Source organism: Triticum dicoccoides, chromosome 4B, assembly GCF_002162155.2.
Source record: "Triticum dicoccoides isolate Atlit2015 ecotype Zavitan chromosome 4B, WEW_v2.0, whole genome shotgun sequence".
NCBI lineage: Eukaryota > Viridiplantae > Streptophyta > Magnoliopsida > Poales > Poaceae > Triticum > Triticum dicoccoides.
The window spans coordinates 478532882-478551418 of record NC_041387.1 but is presented as its reverse complement, the minus strand read 5'-3'; the positions used below and the strand labels follow the sequence as shown (position 1 = coordinate 478551418).

The 18537-nt window shown below is 45.0% G+C and overlaps 1 long non-coding RNA gene across 2 annotated transcripts; it reads right to left on the bottom strand.

Moving 5' to 3' along the window:
- Positions 1–15362: 15362 nt before the first annotated feature.
- On the bottom strand, positions 15363–17752 carry LOC119290983. 2 transcript variants are annotated; one of them, XR_005142142.1, is made up of 3 exons: positions 17567–17752; positions 16347–16853; positions 15363–16273 (listed from the first exon to the last, which is right to left on the bottom strand). It is a non-coding gene; the product is annotated as an uncharacterized LOC119290983 (long non-coding RNA). The 2 variants fall into 2 exon arrangements; XR_005142143.1 differs by lacking the exon at positions 17567–17752 and adding an exon at positions 17109–17549.
- Positions 17753–18537: the final 785 nt, after the last annotated feature.

Genomic DNA, 18537 nt, shown 5'->3' with positions numbered 1-18537 from the left:
TGGGCGGCACCCACCTGGGCGCTCCTGGGCCTCCTGCCGCGCCCTGGTGGGTGCTGCTCCCCTCGAGCAGCCCCACATGTGCTTCCTTGGCCCACTAGCTTTCTTTTGGCCCCAAAAAAATCCTCCAGGAGTTGCGTTGCATTTGGACTCCGTTTGATATTGATTTCCTGCGATGTAAAAAACATGCAGAAAACAACAACTGGCACTGGGCACTATGTCAATAGGTTAGTACCAAAAAATGATATAAAATGACTATAAAATAATTGTAAAACATCCAAGAATGATAATATAACAGCATGGAACAATCAAAAATTATAGATACGTTGGAGACGTATCAGCATTATAAGATGACCCCTCACTAAATTTCAAGGTATAAGTGTTCTCCTCGAGTATGCACCGTTGCTACAGTTCGTCGTGCCGAGACACCACGTGATGATCGGGTGCGATAAGCTCTACGTTCACATACAACGGGTGCAAGCTAGTTTTGCACATGCAGAATACTCGGGTTAAACTTGACGAGCCTAGCATATGCAGATATGGCCTCGGAACACTGAGACTGAAAGGTCGAACGTGAATCATATAGTAGATATGATCAACATAGAGATGTTCACCATTGAAAATTACTCCATCTCACGTGATGATCGGACATGGTTTAGTTGATATGGATCACGTGATCATTTAGATGACTAGAGGGATGTCTATCTAAGTGAGAGTTATTTAGTAATATGATTAATTAAACTTTAATTTATCATGAACTTAGTCCTGATAGTTTTTTTGCATATCTATGTTGTTGTAGATCAATGGCCCGTGCTACTGTTCCTTTGAATTTTAATGTGTTCCTAGAGAAAGCTAAGTTGAAAGATGATGGTAGCAACTACATGGACTAGGTCCATAACTTGAGGATTATCCTCATTGCTGCACAGAAGAATTATGTCCTTGAAGCACCGCTAGGTGCAAGGCCTGCTACATGAGCAGATGCTGATGTTATGAACGTCTGGCAAGCTCGATCTGATGACTACTTGGTAGTTCAGTATGCCATGCTTTACGGCTTAGAATCGGGACTTCAAAGACGTTTTGAACGTCATGAAGCATGTGAGAGAGTTGAAATTAATATTTCAAGAAAATGCCCAAGTTGAGAGATATGAAGTCTCCACCAAGTTCTATAGCTGCAAGATGGAGGAGAATAGTTCTGTCAGTGAACACATACTCAGAATGTATGGGTACCATAACCACTTGACTCAGCTGGGAGTTAATCTTCCTGATGAGAGTGTCATTGACAAAGTTCTTCAATCACTGCCACCAAGCTATAAAGGCTTCGTGATGAACTATAATATGCAAGGGATGGAAAATACAATTCCCGAGCTGTTCGCAATGCTAAAGGCTGCGGAGGTAGAAATCAAGAAGGAGCATCAAGTGTTGATGGTTAACAAGACCATTAGTTTCAAGAAAAATAACAAAGGGAAGAAGGGGAACTTTAAGAAGAATAGAAAGCAAGTTGCTACTCCCGGGAAGAAACCCAAGTTTGGACCTAAGCCTGAAACTGAGTGCTTCTACTTCAAAGGGACTGGCCACTGGAAGCGGAACTGCCCCAAGTATTTGGCGAATAAGAAGGATGGCAGAGTGAAAGGTATATTTGATATACATGTTATGGATGTGTACCTTACTAATGCTCGTAGTAGCGCCTGGGTATTTGATACCGGTTCTGTTGCTCATATTTGCAACTCGGAACAGGGGCTATGGATTAAACGAAGATTGGCTAAGGACGAGGTGATGATGCGCTTAGGAAATGGTTCCAAGGTCGATGTGATCGCCTTCGGCACGCTACCTCTACATCTACCTTCAGGATTAGTTTTAGACCCGAATAATTGTTATTTGGTGCCAGCGTTCAGCATGAACATTATCTCTGGATCTTGTTTGACGCGAGATGGTTATTCATTTAATTCAAAGAATAATGGTTGTTTTATTTATATGAGTAATATCTTTTATGGTCATGCACCCTTGATGAGTGGTCTATTTTTGTTAATCTCGACCGTGATGATACACATGTTCATAATATTGAAGCCAAAAGATGCAAAGTTAGTAATGATAGTGCAACTTATTTGTGGCACTATCGTTTAGGTCATATTGGTGTAAAGCGCATGAAGAAACTCCATGCTGATGGGCTTTTGGAATCACTTGATTATGAATCACTTGATGCTTGTGAACAATGCCTCATGGGCAAGATGACTAAGACTCCATTCTCTGGAACAATGGAGCGAGCCACTGACTTATTGGAAATAATACATACTAATGTATGTGGTCCGATGAGTGTTGAGGCTCGTGGTGAAGGAAATATGCCCTAGAGGCAATAATAAAGTTGTTATTTATATTTACTTATATCATGATAAATGTTTATTATTCATGCTAGAATTGTATTAACCGAAAACTTAGTACAAGTGTGAATACATAGACAAAACATAGTGTCCCTAGTATGCCTCTACTTGACTAGCTCGTTAATCAAAGATGGTTATGTTTCCTAACCATAGACATGTGTTGTCATTTGATAAACGAGATCACATCATTAGAGAATGATGTGATGGACAAGACCCATCCGTTAGCTTAGCATTATGATTGTTACAGTTTTATTGCTACTGCTTTCTTCATGATTTATACATGTTCCTCTGACTATGAGATTATGCAACTCCCGAATACCGGAGGAACACCTTGTGTGCTATCAAACGTCACAACATAACTAGGTGATTATAAAGTTGCTCTACATGTGTATCCGAAGGTGTTTGTTGGGTTGGCATAGATCAAGATTAGGATTTGTCACTCTGTGTATCGGAGAGGTATCTCTGGGCCCTCTCGGTAATGCTCATCACTATAAGCCTTGCAAGCAATTTGACTAATGAGTTAGTTGCAGGATGAAGCATTACAGAACGAGTAAAGAGACTTGCCGGTAACGAGATTGAACTAGGTATGATGATACCAATGATCGAATCTCGGGCAAGTAACATACCGATGACAAAGGGAACAACGTATGTTGTTGTGCGGTTTAACCGATAAAGATCTTCGTAGAATATGTAGGAGTCAATATGAGCATCCTGGTTCCGCTATTGGCTATTGATCGGAGATGTGTCTCTATCATGTCTACATAGTTCTGAACCCGTAGGGTCCGCGCGCTTAACGTTCGATGACGATTTGTATTATGAGTTATGTGATTTGATGACCGAAGTTTGTTTGGAGTCCCGGCTGATCACGGACATGACGAGGAGTCCCTAAGTGGTTGAGAGGTAAAGATTCATACATTGGAAAGTTATACTCAGACATCGGAATGGTTCTGAGTGATCCGGGTATTTTTCCGGAGTACCGAGGGGTTACCAGAACCCCCGGGTAAGTTAATGGGCCTTAGTGGGATTTAGTGGAGAGAGGGAAGAAGGGCCACGAGGTGGCGCGCGCCTCCCCCCTGCCCAAACCGAATTGGACAAGGGGTGGGGGCGTGGCCCCCTCCTTCTCCTTCTCCCCTCCTTCCTTTCCCTCCTATGGAAGAAAGGAAAAGGGGGGGATCCTACTTGGAGTAGGAGTCCAAGTAGGACTCCCCCCCTTGGCGCACCCCTCCTGGTTGCCGTCCTCTCTCCCTCCCTCCTTTATATACGTGGCCATGGGGGCACCCCAAAGGACAACAGACAATCTCTTAGCTGTGTGCGGTGTCCCCCTCCATAGTTTAACACCTCGATCATATCGCCATAGTGCTTAGTCGAAGCCCTGCGCCGGTAACTTCATCACCACCATCGCCACGCCATCGTGCTGATGGAACTCTCCCTCATCCTCAACTGGATCAAGAGCACGAGGGATGTTATCATGTTGAATGTGTGCTGAACATGGAGGTGCCGTACGTTCGGTACTTGGATCGGTTGGATCGTGAAGACCTTCGACTACATCAACCGTGTTACTAAACACTTTCGCTTTCGGTCTATGAGGGTACGTGGACACACTCTCCCGTCTCATTGCTATGCATCTCTTAGATAGATCTTGCGTGATCGTAGGATTTTTTTTTCAATTACTACATTCCCCAACAGTGGCATCCGAGCCAGGTCTATGCGTAGATGATATATGTGTTGGGGAATGTTGCAGAAAACAAAAAATTTCCTACAGTTTCACCAAGATCAAGAGTTCATCTAGCAACGAGGGAGAGGAGTGCATCTACATACCCTTGTAGATCGAGCGGAAGCGTTCAAGAGAACAGGGTTGAGGTAGTCGTACTCATCATGATCCAAATCACCGGAGATCCTAGCGCCAAACGGACGGCACCTCCGCGTTCAACACACGTACGGTCAGCGAGACGTCTCCTCCTTCTTGATCCAGCAAGGGGGAAGGAGAGGTTGATGAAGATCCAGCAGCACGATGGTGTGGTGGTGGATGCAGCAGGGATCCCGGTAGGGCTTTGCCAAGCATCTGCGGGAGGGAGAGGTGTATCAAGGGGAAAGGGAGGCGCCAAGTGCAAGGGTGCGGTTGCCTTCCTCCCCCCTCTTTATATAGGGCCCCTAGGGGGGCGCCAGCCCTAGGAGATGGGATCTCCTAGGGGGGGCGGCCAGGGGGGTGGTTTGCCCCCCAAGCCAGGTGGAGGCGCCCCCACCCCTAGGGTTTCCCAACCCTAGCGTCATCGAACCTTAAGTGTGTAGACCCTACGGGTTCGGGAGACATGCAGACATGACCGAGACGCCTCTCCGGTCAATAACCAACAGCGGGATCTGGATACCCATGTTGTCTCCCACATGCTCCTCGATGATCTCATTGGATGAACCACGATGTCGAGGATTTAAGCAACCCCGTATACAATTCCCTTTGTCAATCGGTACGTTACTTGCCCGAGACTCGATCGTCGGTATCCCAATACCTCGTTTAATCTCGTTATTGGCAAGTCACTTTACTCGTACCGCAATGCATGATCCCGTGACCAGACACTTGGTCACATTGAGCTCATTATGATGATGCATTACAGAGTGGGCCCAGAGATACCTCTCCGTCATACGGAGTGACAAATCCCAGTCTCGATTCGTGCCAACCCAACAGACACTTTCGGAGATACCCGTAATGCACGTTTATAGTCACCCAGTTACGTTGTGACGTTTGGCACACCCAAAGTACTCTTACGGTATCCGGGAGTTGCACAATCTCATGGTCTAAGGAAATGATACTTGACATTTGGAAAAGCTCTAGCTAAATGAACTACACGATCTTTGAGCTATGCTTAGGATTGGGTCTTGTCCATCACATCATTCTCCTAATGATGTGATCCCGTTATCAATGTCATCCAATGCCCATAGTCAGGAAACCATGACTATCTGTTGATCAACGAGCTAGTCAACTAGAGGCTCACTAGGGACACGTTGTGGTCTATGTATTCACACGTGTATTACGATTTCCGGATAACACAATTGTAGCATGAATAATAGACTATTACCATGAACTAATAATAACCATTTTATTATTGCCTCTAGGGCATATTTCCAACAGTCTCCCACTTGCACTAGAGTCAATCATCTAGTTACATTGTGATGAATCGAACACCCATGGAATTTTGGTGTTGATCATGTTTTGCCCTAGGGAGAGGTTTAGTCAACGGATCTGCTACATTCGGGTCCGTGTGTACTTTACAAATATCTATGTCTCCATCTTGAACATTTTCACGTATGGAGTTGAAGCGACACTTGATGTGCCTGGTCTTCTTGTGAAACCTAGGCTCCTTGGCAAGTGCAATAGCTCCAGTGTTGTCACAGAAGAGTTTGATCGGCCCCAACGCATTGGGTATGACTCCTAGGTCGGTGATGAACTCCTTCACCCAGATTGCTTCATGCGCTGCCTCCGAGGCTGCCATGTACTCTGCTTCACATGTAGATCCCGCCACGACGCTTTGCTTGCAACTGCACCAGCTTACTGCCCCACCATTCAAAATATACACGTATCCGGTTTGTGACTTAGAGTCATCCAGATCTGTGTCGAAGCTAGCGTCGACGTAACCCTTTACGACGAGCTCTTCGTCACCCCCATAAACGAGAAACATATTCTTAGTCCTTTTTAGGTACTTTAGGATGTTCTTGACCGCTGTCCAGTGTTCCTTGCCGGGATTACTTTGGTACCTTCCTACCAAACTTACGGCAAGGTTTACATCAGGTCTGGTACACAGCATGGCATACATAATAGACCCTATGGCTGAGGCATAGGGGATGACACTCATCTCTTCTTTATCTTTTGCCGTGGTCGGGCATTGAGCCGAGCTCAATCACACACCTTGCAATACAGGCAAGAACCCTTTCTTGGACTGATCCATATTGAACTTCTTCAATATCTTATCAAGGTATGTGCTTTGTGAAAGACCTATGAGGCATCTCGATCTATCCCTATAGATCTTGATGCCTAATATGTAAGCAACTTCTCCAAGGTCCTTCATTGAAAAACACTTATTCAAGTAGGCCTTAATGCTGTCCAAGAGTTCTATATCATTTCCCATCAAAAGTATGTCATCTACATATAATATGAGAAATGCTACAACGCTCCCACTCACTTTCTTGTAAAAGCAGGCTTCTCCATAAGTCTGCATAAACCCAAACGCTTTGATCATCTCATCAAAGCGAATGTTCCAACTCCAAGATGCTTGCACCAGCCCATAAATGGATCGCTGGAGCTTGCATACCTTGTTAGCATTCTCAGGGTCGACAAAACCTTCCGGCTACATCATATACAGTTCTTCCTTAAGATGACCGTTAAGGAATGCTGTTTTGACGTCCATCTGCCATATCTCATAATCGTAGTATGCGGCAATTGCTAACATGGTTCGGACGGACTTTAGCTTTGCTACGGGAGAGAATGTCTCATCGTAGTTAACCCCTTGAACTTGCTGATAACCCTTAGCGACAAGTCGAGCTTTATAAATGGTAACATTACCATCTGCGTCTGTCTTCTTCTTAAAGATCCATTTGTTTTCTATCGCTCGCCGATCATCGGGCAAGTCTGTCAAAGTCCATACTTCGTTTTCATACATGGATCCTATCTCGGATTGCATGGCTTCAAGCCATTTGTTGGAATCTAGGCCCGCCATCGCTTCGTCATAGTTCAAAGGTTCACTGTTGTCTAACAACATGATTTCCAGGACAGGGTTGCCATACCACTCTGGTGTGGAACGTGTCCTTTGGACCTACGAAGTTCAGTAGTAACTTGATCCGAAGTACCTTGATCATCATCATTAACTTCCTCTTCAGTTGGTGCTTGCACCACAGGAACATCTTCCTGAGCTGCGCTACTCACCGGTTTAAGAGGTAGTACTTCATCAAGTTCCACTTTCCTCCCACTTACTTCTCTCGAGAGAAACTCTTTCTCCAGAAAGGACCCGTTCTTGGCAACAAAGATCTTGCCTTCGGATCTGAGGTAGAAGGTATACCCAATGGTTTCCTTGGGGTATCCTATGAAGACGCATTTTCCTGACTCGGGTTCGAGCTTTTCAGGTTGAAGTTTCTTGACATAAGCATCGCATCCCCAAACTTTTAGAAATGACAGCTTAGGTTTCTTCCCAAACCATAATTCACACGGTGTCGTCTCAACGAATTTAGACGGTGCCCTATTTAAAGTGAATGTAGCTGTCTCTAGAGCGTATCCCCAAAATGATAGCGGTAAGTCGGTAAGAGACATCATAGATCGCACCATATCCAATAGAGTGCGGTTACGACATTCGGACACACCGTTACGCTGAGGTGTTCCAGGCGGCGTGAGTTTTGAAACGATTCCACATTTCCTTAAGTGCGTACCAAATTCGTGACTTAAATATTCTCCTCCATGATCTGATCGTAGGAACTTTATCTTTCGGTCACGTTGATTCTCTACCTCATTCTGAAATTCCTTGAACTTTTCAAAGGTCTCAGACTTGTGTTTCATCAAGTAGACATACCCATATCTATTCAAGTCGTCAGTGAGAGTGAGAACATAACAATATCCTCCGCGAGCCTCAACGCTCATTGGACCGCACACATCAGTATGTATGATTTCCAATAAGTTGGTTGCTCGCTCCATTGTTCCGGAGAACGAAGTCTTGGTCATTTTGCCCATGAGGCATGGTTCGCATGTGTCAAATGATTCATAATCGGGAGACTCTAAAAGTCCATCAGCATGGAGCTTCGTCATGCGCTTGACACCAATGTGACCAAGGCGGCAGTGCCACAAGTATGTGGGACTATCGTTATCAACTTTACATCTTTTGGTATTCACACTATGAATATGTGTAACATCACGTTCGAGATTCATTAAGAATAAACCATTGACCATCGGGGCATGACCATAAAACATATCTCTCATATAAATAGAACAACCATTATTCTCGGATTTAAATGAGTAGCCATCTCGTATTAAACGAGATCCAGATACAATGTTCATGCTCAAACTTGGCACTAAATAATAATTATTGAGGTTTAAAACTAATCCCGTAGGTAAATGTAGAGGTAGCGTGCCGACAGCGATCACATCGACCTTGGAACCATTCCCGACGTGCATCGTCACCTCGTCCTTCGCCAGTCTTCGTTTATTCCGCAGCTCCTGCTTTGAGTTACAAATATGAGCAACGGCACCGGTATCAAATACCCAGGAGCTACTACGAGCACTGGTAAGGTACACATCAATTACATGTATATCACATATACCTTTAGTGTTGCCGGCCTTCTTGTCCGCTAAGTACTTGGGGCGGTTCCGCTTCCAGTGACCACTTCCCTTGCAATAAAGCACTCAGTTTCAGGCTTGGGTCCATTCTTTGACTTCTTCCCGGCAACTGGCTTACCGGGCGCGGCAACTCCCTTGCCGTCCTTCTTGAAGTTCTTCTTACCCTTGCCTTTCTTGAACTTAGTGGTTTTATTCACCATCAACACTTGATGTTCTTTCTTGATCTCTACCTCCGCTGATTTCAGCATTGAATATACCTCAGGAATGGTCTTTTCCATCCCCTGCATATTGAAGTTCATCACAAAGCTCTTGTAGCTCGGTGGAAGCGACTGGAGGATTCTGTCAATAACCGCGTCATCCGGGAGATTAACTCCCAGCTGAGTCAGGCGGTTGTGCAACCCAGACATCTTGAGTATGTGCTCATTGAAAGAACTATTTTCCTCCATCTTACAGCTGAAGAACTTGTCGGAGACTTCATATCTCTCGACCCGGGCATGAGCTTGGAAAACCATTTTTCAGCTCTTCGAACATCTCATATGCTCCGTGTTGCTCAAAACATTTTTGGAGCCCCGGTTCTAAGCTGTAAAGCATGCCACACTGAACGAGGGAGTAATCATCAGCACGAGACTGCCAAGCGTTCATAACGTCTTGGTTCTCTGGGATGGGTGCTTCACCTAGCGGTGCTTCTAGGACATAATCTTTCTTGGCAGCTATGAGGATGATCCTCAGGTTCCGGACCCAGTCCGTATAGTTGCTGCCATCATCTTTCAGCTTGGTTTTCTCTAGGAACGCGTTGAAGTTGAGGGTAACATGGGCCATTTGATCTACAAGACATATTGTAAAGATTTTAGACTAAGTTCATGATGATTAAGTTCATCTAATCAAATTATTTAATGAACTCCCACTCAGATTAGACATCCCTCTAGTCATCTAAGTGATACATGATCCGAGTCGACTAGGCCGTGTCCGATCATCACGTGAGACGGACTAGTCATCATCGGTGAACATCTCCATGTTGATCGTATCTTCCATACGACTCATGTTCGACCTTTCGGTCTCTTGTGTTCTGAGGCCATGTCTGTACATGCTAGGCTCATCAAGTTAACCTAAGTGTTTTTGCATGTCTAAATCTGTCTTACACCCGTTGTATGTGAACGTTAGAATCTATCACACCCGATCATCACGTGGTGCTTCGAAACGACGAACTTTCGCAATGGTGCACAGTTAGGGTGAACACTTTCTTGAAATTATTATGAGGGATCATCTTATTTACTACCGTCGTTCTAAGTAAACAAGATGCATAAACATAATAAACATCACATGCAATTAAACAGTGACATGATATGGCCAATATCATATAGCTCCTTTGATCTCCATCTTCGGGGCTCCATGATCATCTTCGTCACCGGCATGACACCATGATCTCCATCATCATGATCTCCATCATCATGTCTCCATGAAGTTGCTTGCCAACTATTACTTCTACTACTATGGATAACGGTTTAGCAATAAAGTAAAGTAATTACATGGCGTTAAATCATTGACACGCAGGTCATACAATAATTAAGACAACTCCTATGTCTCCTGCCGGTTGTCATACTCATCGACATGCAAGTCGTGATTCCTATTACAAGAACATGATCTCATACATCACAATATATCATTCATCATTCATCACAACTTTTGGCCATATCATATCACAAATCATATGCTGCAAAAACAAGTTAGACGTCCTCTAATTGTTGTTGCATGTTTTACGTGGCTGCAATAGGGTTCTAGCAAGAACGTTTTCTTACCTACGTAAAAGCCACAACATGATTTGTCAACTTCTATTTACCCTTCATAAGGACCTTTTTCATTGAATGCGCTCCAACTAAAGTGGGAGAGACAGACACCCGCTAGCCACCTTATGCAACTAGTGCATGTCAATCGGTGGAACCTGTCTCACGTAAGCGTACGTGTAAGGTCGGTCCGGGCCGCTTCATCCCACAATACCACTGAAGCAAAATAAGACTAGTAGTGGCAAGAAAGTTGACAACATCTACGCCCACAACAAATTTGTGTTCTACTCGTGCAAAGAGAACTACGCATAGACCTAGCTCATGATGCCACTGTTGGGGAACGTTGCAGAAAACAAAAAAATTCCTATGGTTTCACCAAGATCAATCTATGAGTTCATCTAGCAACGAGAGAGAGAGGAGTGCATCTACATACCCTTGTAGATCGAGCGGAAGCGTTCAAGAGAACGGGGTTGAGGGAGTCGTACTCGTCGTGATCCAAATCACCGGAGATCCTAGTGCCGAACGGACGACACCTCCACGTTCAACACACGTACGGTCAGCGAGACGTCTCCTCCTTCTTGATCCAGCAAGGGGGAAGGAGAGGTTGATGAAGATCCAGCAGCACGATGGCGTGGTGGTGGATGCAACAGGGATCCCGGCAGGGCTTCGCCAAGCGTCTGCGGGAGGGAGAGGTGTAGCAAGGGGAAAGGGAGGTGCCAAGTGCAAGGGTGCGGCTGCCCTCCCTCCCCCCTCTTTATATAGGGTCCCTAGGGGGGGCACCGGCCCTAGGAGATGGGATCTCCTAGGGGGGGCGGCCAGGGGGGTGGCTTGCCCCCCAAGCCAGGTGGAGGCGCCCCCACCCCTAGGGTTTCCCAACCCTAGAGTCACAGAACCTTAAGTGTGTAGACCCTATGGGTTCGGGAGACATGCAGACATGACCGAGATGCCTCTCCGGTCAATAACCAACAGCGGGATCTGGATACCCATGTTGGCTCCCACATGCTCCTCGATGATCTCATCGGATGAACCACGATGTCGAGGATTTAAGCAACCCCGTATACAATTCCCTTTGTCAATCGGTACGTTACTTGCCCGAGACTCGATCGTCGGTATCCCAATACCTCGTTTAATCTCGTTACCGGCAAGTCACTTTACTCGTACCGCAATGCATGATCCCGTGACCAGACACTTGGTCACATTGAGCTCATTATGATGATGCATTACCGAGTGGGCCCAGAGATACCTCTCCTTCATACGGAGTGACAAATCCCAGTCTCGATTCGTGCCAACCCAACAGACTCTTTCGGAGATACCCGTAGTGGACCTTTATAGTCACCCAGTTACGTTGTGACGTTTGGCACACCCAAAGCACTCTTACGGTATCCGGGAGTTGCACAATCTCATGGTCTAAGGAAATGATACTTGACATTTGGAAAAGCTCTAGCTAAACGAACTACACGATCTTTGAGCTATGCTTAGGATTGGGTCTTGTCCATCACATCATTCTCGTAATGATGTGATCCCGTTATCAATGACATCCAATGCCCATAGTCAGGAAACCATGACTATCTGTTGATCAACGAGCTAGTCAACTAGAGGCTCACTAGGGACACGTTGTGGTCTATGTATTCACACGTCTATTACGATTTCTGGATAACACAATTGTAGCATGAATAATAGACTATTACCATGAACTAACAATAACCATTTTATTATTGCCTCTAGGGCATATTTCCAACAATATGCATGAGTAGAACACAAGAGTTGTGGGCGATAATAGTCATACTGCTTACCACCAACGTCTTTGATTCGGCGGTATTGTTGGATGAAGCGGCCCGGACCGACATTACATGACCGCGTTAATGGGACTAGTTCTACCGACGTGCTTCGCATACATGTGGCTGGCGGGTGCCTGTTTCTTCAACTTTAGTTGAATCGAGTTTGACTACGGCCGATCCTTGTTGAAGGTTAAAACAACACACTTGATGAAAAATCGTTGTGGTTTTGATGCATAGGTAAGAACGGTTCTTGCTAGAAGCTTGTTGATACGTCTCCAATGTATCTATAATTTATGAAGTATTCATGCCAATATATTATCATTCTTGGATGTTTTACAATCATTTTATAGCAACTTCATATCATTTTTGGGGACTAACCTATTGACCCAGTGCCCAGTGCCAGTTGTTGTTTTTTTACTTGTTTTTTACATCATAGGAAATCAATATCAAACGGAGTCCAAACACCGCGTAACTTTTTGAAGATTACGGGAGGCCACCGAGGTGGGCACAACCCACCTGGGCGCATTGAGAGCGTTTAGTGCCATGCTTGAGAGCGTTGAAGCCAGTCCCATGAGTGGCCTAGGTGTGGCCGACTTGATATGAACTTCTTCTCTTTGTTGCTATGCCATGTTCATGTTTGTTGCATTTTGTGTCATTCATTAATACACCGTGGCCTTCACTTTTATTGTGTAGGCATTCCAAACTTTGGAAGCCTTCAAGGCCCAGCATGCAAACAAGTCATTCACCCTCACCCATTGTTGGACGCTCATCAAAGATTGCTCCAAGTTCAAAGATCAATATGACACTCTAAAGAAGAATGGAGGGCCGGGGGCCGTCGTTGGGCATGAAGATGGATTGAAGCGGCCGAGGGGCAAGACCAACTCGAAGGTGGACGAGAAGCGTGATGCAGCATCTTTCGCTTGGCAAAAAAATTTGCAAGGCATGATGACCCAAAAGGAAGCAAGGGATAAGAGGAAGGGCAAGAAAAAGAATAACAAATGAAGGCCTACATGGAGCTACAAATGAAGAAGCTCAAGATGGTGGAGGCTGTCAAAAGGAGGAACCTCGAGATCGAGAAGGCCGTCCAAATGAAGAAGCTCGAGATTGAGGCCACCAATGCAAACACCAAAGCAAAAGAGGTGGTGCTAGCTTTCATGACAGTTGACTTGAGCAAGATGTCCCAGAAAAGAAGAAGTTGGTTCAAGAAGAAGCAAAAGGAGATGCTCAAGCAAGATGATTGAGCCACGGCTAAGGGCAAGTCCAGCAGTTCCCCTAAAATTTCTCCCCTATATCTCAAAACAGGGGACTCCCTTAAAAAGATTCTCCCCTAAAAATTGCTCAACTCCAGCAGTTCCCCTAAACATCTCCCTTATTCTATATTTTAAGAATATTTCATAACTACCAACGGCTAGTTTCCAACGGCTAGTTTTCCAACGGCTAGTTTCAGCCCTATAAATACATGATCACCCCTCATATCTATCACAATCCTGATCGTGCCTCCTCTTCTACTTCTCTTTCGCCATCTCTCTGCCATCTCTCCACAACGAAATGAGTCACCGTCGAAGTTTGGCCCGACAGTTTTGCGAAGATTCCTCCTCCGAAGAAGAGGAACTCATGATGGCTGCAATTGTAGCAGAGGAAGAAGAAGCCCGGTTGGATGCTCCACGACATGCAGGTTCACAACCGGGACGTCAATCTCTTCAGCGCGATTTTGCTGAACGCTTTCAGAATCTCCACAAAGACTATTTTGCAGAGAACCCCACCTTCAAGGCAAGGATGTTTCGCAATAGGTATGAAATTGGTGCATCTGTTTTGTTTTCACCATAGTAGTCGCTCTTCATGTCTCATTTAAGTTTTTCTTCACAGGTATAGAATGCATCTCCTCTTTTTTTGCGCATAGCAAGTGCTATAGAGGCACATGATAGGTATTTTTCCCTGAGAAGAAATAGTGTTGGTGTTCCTGGTTTACATCCTTATAAAAAATTGACCTCAGTATTTTGAATCCTAGCTTATGGGATAACAGCTGATCTTACTGATGAGTATTGTCGGCTAGCAAAGTCCACCGCTTTAGAAAATCTTAGAAGATTTGTGCGTGCTGTTAACGAGGTCTTTGGGGGTCAATACCTGAGATCTCCAAATGCTGAAGATACTGCTAGATTACTTGCAATTGGAGAGCAAAGGGGGTTTCTGGGTATGCTCGGAAGCATCGACTGCATGCATTGGAAGTGGAAAAATTTCCCTACTGCACACAAAGGTTTTTTTGTTGGCCATAAACGCGTACCCACGGTCATTCTTGAAGCCGTTGCTTCACAAGACCTTTGGATTTGGCATTCTTTCTTTGGTTTACCAGGATCTCATAATGATATAAATGTCCTCCACCGTTCACCCGTGTTTGCAAACCTAGTTGAAGGGCATGCTCCAGAAGTGAATTATACCATCAATGGTCACAACTACAACATGGGGTATTACCTTGCAGATGGCATATATCCGCAGTGGGCAACATTTGTGAAGACAATTCCAAATCCAAAAGGTGAGAAAAACAAAAATTTCTCCCGGTTTCAAGAAGCATATCGGAAGGATGTCGAACGAGCCTTTGGTGTTCTGCAAGCTCGTTTTGCTACTGTACGTGGGCCGGCAAGGTATTGGGATCTGGAGACACTCGGAGAAGTGATGACAGCTTGTATCATCCTGCATAACATGATAATTGAAGACGAGCGTGGAAGTCATGTAGACTACCGCTACGATAACATGGGAGAACTAGTGACACCTTCTCACCGAGAGGCGGCTACATTGACTCGGTTTCTTCAAGCTCAGAGTGATATTCGAGACAAACAAGTTCACTGTCAGCGTCAAGTTGATCTAGTTGAGCACCTGTGGCAGATCCGTGGACTGATGTAGCTTTCAATAATGTAGTCTATGTCATCATTTTAGATTATGCAAGTGTGTACTGTTTTTCAATTATAATGGGAGTGTAAGCACTATCTGTATCATTTTCTAAGTAATGGAAGCAAATATCTAGCTAACATAGTCAGCCAAATGTTTCAGAGACATAGTACAGATTACTACACATAGTTCATCCAAATGGTTCAAAGATAATAATTAGTACAGACTACAAGACACATTTCATCCAAATGGTTCGAAGATAATAAGTAGTACAGATTACAAGACACATTTCATCCAAATGGTTCGAAGATAATAAGTAGTACAGATTACAAGACACATTTCATCCAAATGGTTCGAAGATAATAATTAGTACAGATTACAAGACACATTTCATCCAAATGGTTCGAAGATAATAAGTAGTACATATTACAAGACACATTTCATCCAAATGGTTCGAAGATAATAAGTAGTACATATTACAAGACACATTTCATCCAAATGGTTCGAAGATAATAAGTAGTACAGATTACAACACATAGCTCAAGCCGACGAGTTACGATGTCGGTTGATGATCTGGCTCTTCCTTAATTTGTAGAATTCTTGTTCTTGCTCATCCATGCCACTAAGGTCCATGCTCATTATTTTGCTTTCTTCAGCCCCCATCATGCGTTCTTCCGCCATTCTCATGATTCGTATCTTTTCTTCTTCTAATTCCATCTTTTTTTCTTGTATTGCAAGTTTCTTTCTTTCTTCTACCAACCTATCTTCTTCTCTCTGTTTGTCCATTGCAATCATGAGCTCAAATCGCTCTTGTCTTTTTGACTCCCTTGTCTCCAAGATACCCCCAAATGATTCCATGGCACTACTATTACCTGTACTGGAAGAACTTTGAGCCCGCCATGCTGCATCTTTAGCCCTCTTGATTCTAGGTGGCCTTTTCTTAGGAACAACTTTAGAGGGAGATGTAGCTTCATCCTCAAACAAACTAGCAGATGATGAATTAGGAGTATCCAAGGAGGATGTCTTCTGTTTTTTCTGGGGCCGAGATTTCCACTTCTAGGTGTCTTCCAACTTATTAAAGCAATGCATCAATCCAAATGATTTATTTGCCTTGTCTCCATTGGCATAGAGAACAATCGCTTGACATAGCTACATTAATACATATGCATCAGCACAACAAAGATATGAACAAAACAGGAACCATGCAAAGCATATTTGTTACCTTATTTTCACGTGTCATCCCACTTTGGTTCCTATTCTGGACCTGACTATAACATGCACAAAACCTATTCACTTGTTCTTGAATAATAGCCCAACGATGCTGAAGAGAACCTTGTGTGCGACCATGGTCTTCAGATTTATTGGCATGGAAGTAAGCATCGATTCTTTTCCAATAACAGTCACGAGATTGGTCTACTCCTATGATTGGATCTTGAGTTATCTCGAGGTACGCATCCACCAAAGTTAAGTCTTCAGCCTTGCTGAAATTCTTTTGCCTCTTCGAAGCGCTTGCTTTCTTCGGCTTTGCTTTCGAAGACCTTGCTTTCACAGGGGTAGGCTCTTCAGTCTCTTCGAGATCAGTTTGTTGTTCTTCATGCCCTTGGAGATCAATTTCTTGTTCTACATGCCCTTCAAGATCGACATGTTGTTCTTCAGTCCAGTGCAAATCATTCAATCCGGCATCACTATGCAATAGATCAAAATAACTCTGATCGTCCATTACCAAAATCTGAAATAGAAACAAGAAACAATAAGCTTCAACACAAATAAATAGTAGTAGCAGTAGCAAAAATTTCTAGCAAGCTATCTCTATGTTTTGTATGTAAAAATGTGCATCAATCTCTCTCTGCTTGCTGCTCTCTATGTCACATCTGTGTGTTATTTGGTCCTGCACATATCTCTCTTTCTCACATCTCTGTACTCTTTCTCGAATAAATAACAATAGTAGTAGCACTGAAGATGCACAAGCAATCTGGAACATCACCTTTGTCTATCCATATTTGCACGCATGCAACAACTCCACTAGCCAGCCCACACCGGCATCCAACCCTGTCTCTCTCTCTCTCTCTGTTCTTCCTCCACATGCAACAACAGGTCCTCCCTTCAATCCCCTCCAGCAGCAGCTGCTGGCAGACCTCCTCCCGCTCTGCTCTCTACCCGAGCAGGAGCTCCTCCCTCCTCCCTTCAATCCCCTCCAGCAGCAGCTGCTAGTAGACCCCCTCCCGCTCTGCTCTCTACCCCGAGCAGGAGCTCCTCCCTTCGAGCCCATCCTAATCTTCAGCCACGACGGCCATGCCCGTCCCCCTGTATCCAATGCCCGACGGCTCTTCAAGCAAGCCACAACGGCCGCACCCCCGTATCCACTGCCCGACGGCGACCTCTCTCCCTCCCTAGATTTGCTACTTTGCTCGGATCTGAGAGAAAATCAGTGAATGAACGAACATGGGATGCAGTGGCGGCGGCGGCGTGGTGGCGGGAGGGAGATTTCCGGACGCAGCCGTTGCCTCCACCAGCGAGTCGGGGAGGGGATCGGGGAGGTCGTCGTTCCCCTAGATAGAGGGGAGAGAGAGGGCGATTTGGGGGAGACCAGAAAAACAGGGAGGGGATCGGGGAACTGCTGGAGGCATTTTTTTTGCTGTTCTCCCCTAAAATAACGATCGGGGAGGGTTTCGGGGCACTGCTGGACTTGCTCTAAGAGCAACATCATTTTGTATGCCGGCATGAACTCGTGTGCCGTGAGACATGAACTATGGCCGTTTTTTATGCGCTGACAAATGTGCCGGTCGCTGACTTTGTTTGCCGGCGTGAAACTATGGGGGTGATCATTTTGTAGGCTTGCATGTGTGCCGGCCGCTGGCGCTCTGGTAGTTATGCACTATGGCCGCTGGTATGAACTATGACTGCGGGGCCTAAATTTAAGTTCTAATTTCCTTTGCAAAAATTTCAGGCCGGATGGACGGATATACGATCAGTGTAAATGTACAAACGGCCGGACACGGCCTACTCAAATGAACAGAATCCGGACAATTCGGACCGTTTGGATCACCCATTGGAGTTGTCCATCCACAAACCATGAAAAGGCATACCACCTGCCGTGCGTCAGGGCTTTAAGAGGCTCTTAATTAAAGTTTAATCAAAACCCAATTAGCTGCACCCAGTTAAAGAAGATGCAGTGATGATTCCTGCCAAAAAGAGATACCGTGATGATTTCGTCGCGTGTGAAGGCCTGAGGGAAGATCCCAAGCTCAAAGAGAGACCAGTGTGTTTACTTTTGTGAAGTGGAAGCGCCGCGGAAATTTTCTTTTGCAGTACTCAATTGTGGGCAACCCAGCTTTACTGCACTGATCATGGATGCAATCTGCTTTGAGAGAGGGAGGATGGGGGCCTGGGGGGGTCTCCCACTTAACATTGCT